Source organism: Pinus tabuliformis, chromosome 6, assembly GCF_031772625.1.
Source record: "Pinus tabuliformis cultivar Carrire ecotype Pingquan chromosome 6, CPIR1, whole genome shotgun sequence".
In the NCBI taxonomy this organism is placed as follows: Eukaryota; Viridiplantae; Streptophyta; class Pinopsida; order Pinales; family Pinaceae; genus Pinus; species Pinus tabuliformis.
The window spans coordinates 1,868,702,641-1,868,703,941 of record NC_142292.1 but is presented as its reverse complement, the minus strand read 5'-3'; the positions used below and the strand labels follow the sequence as shown (position 1 = coordinate 1,868,703,941).

The 1,301-nt window shown below is 39.6% G+C and overlaps 1 pseudogene; it reads left to right on the top strand.

Annotated features, from left to right (window-relative positions):
* The first annotated feature begins 546 nt into the window (after window positions 1-546).
* On the top strand, window positions 547-1,044 carry LOC149266598 (SKP1-like protein 11 pseudogene; annotated as a pseudogene).
* The last annotated feature ends 257 nt before the right edge of the window (window positions 1,045-1,301 follow it).

The window sequence follows — 1,301 nt, the reverse complement described above, 5'->3', positions numbered from 1 at the left end:
TCAATGAAAAGTGTAATGATGGATGGGGTGGAATTCAATATTTTGGGGAGTTAATTTGGTGGGAGTGGGGGGTGTTGTACTAGACGGATATGGAATACACTACTATCCTAGAGAAGGGTATAGTTATGTGCATGATAGGTGGGGGAATTATGGGGGTGATTACGATGCATGAGTGGGCTGGGGTTAAATAATTGTGAAATCTATATTTTTTAATGCTAACTCAATGTTGCCTACGGGGTTTTGGATTGACGGTGAATGGGTGTACTGTTAAGGCACTCCTTGCGATAGGTCACTGGTTCAAATCCCCGTGGGTACTTAGAAAAAAAATGCTATGTTGATATATACCTAAAATGTTATTATCTTATGATTGGTGTTTTGTTGGCTTCTTATTCATGAAAAACGTACAATTTTAGTGAAACGTCCATTCACAGGTATGGAATTTATATAAACATTCCGGAAGCGGTGGAAAAAATAGAATACCCTCATCGAAGTCGAAGTCGAAGCGTCACCGCAGTTCTCTTATATGTAGACATATCACCATCAGCCATGTCTGCGGGGGTGGAGTCCAAATATAAGATGGTTACACTACAGAGCTCGGATGGCGAAATGTTCGAATTGGAGAAGCCTGTGGCATTGATGTCCAACGTTCTCAAGAGGTTGATTGAGAGTGATGGGATAACGATAACGACACCCTTTCCTGTGCTGAACGTGAACGTTTCAAGCAAAATTTTGAAACTGGTTAAGGATTTCTGCGAACTCCATCATGCCCACAATGCAGCAGCCGCCGATAGTGTGGAAATATGGAAAACCAATTTTGTGACACCTCTAATCGCTGATCCACCCACTCTTTTCGCACTTATAACGGCAGCCAACTACCTGGATATACACCCCTTACTTGACTTCACATGTCAAACTGTTGCTAACATGCTTACTGGGAAAACCATAGAAGAGATTCGCCAGATTTTCGACATTGAGAACGATCTCTCTCCTGAAGAGGAGGAAGACCTCAGGCGGAAACATGAGTGGGCTCTTCAACGTAATTAACAGCATTCACAAAACTTGATTGCTGACGGTGCCTCCATAATCCAGTTATTTATATAACTTAGAGAATAAATTTGGTAGTGGAATGGGATTTTCGAAGTTTTATTATGAATTTGGGTTTGCAATAGAATTTGGGATTTTTCATGAGTTTATTATGAAATAAAACATTGTTAGTTTTGTTGGCTAAACTTTGAATTTTTGGCTTTGTTAAATTAATTCGTTATATGGTTAATTATACCAAATCTGTTATTAGCTAAATC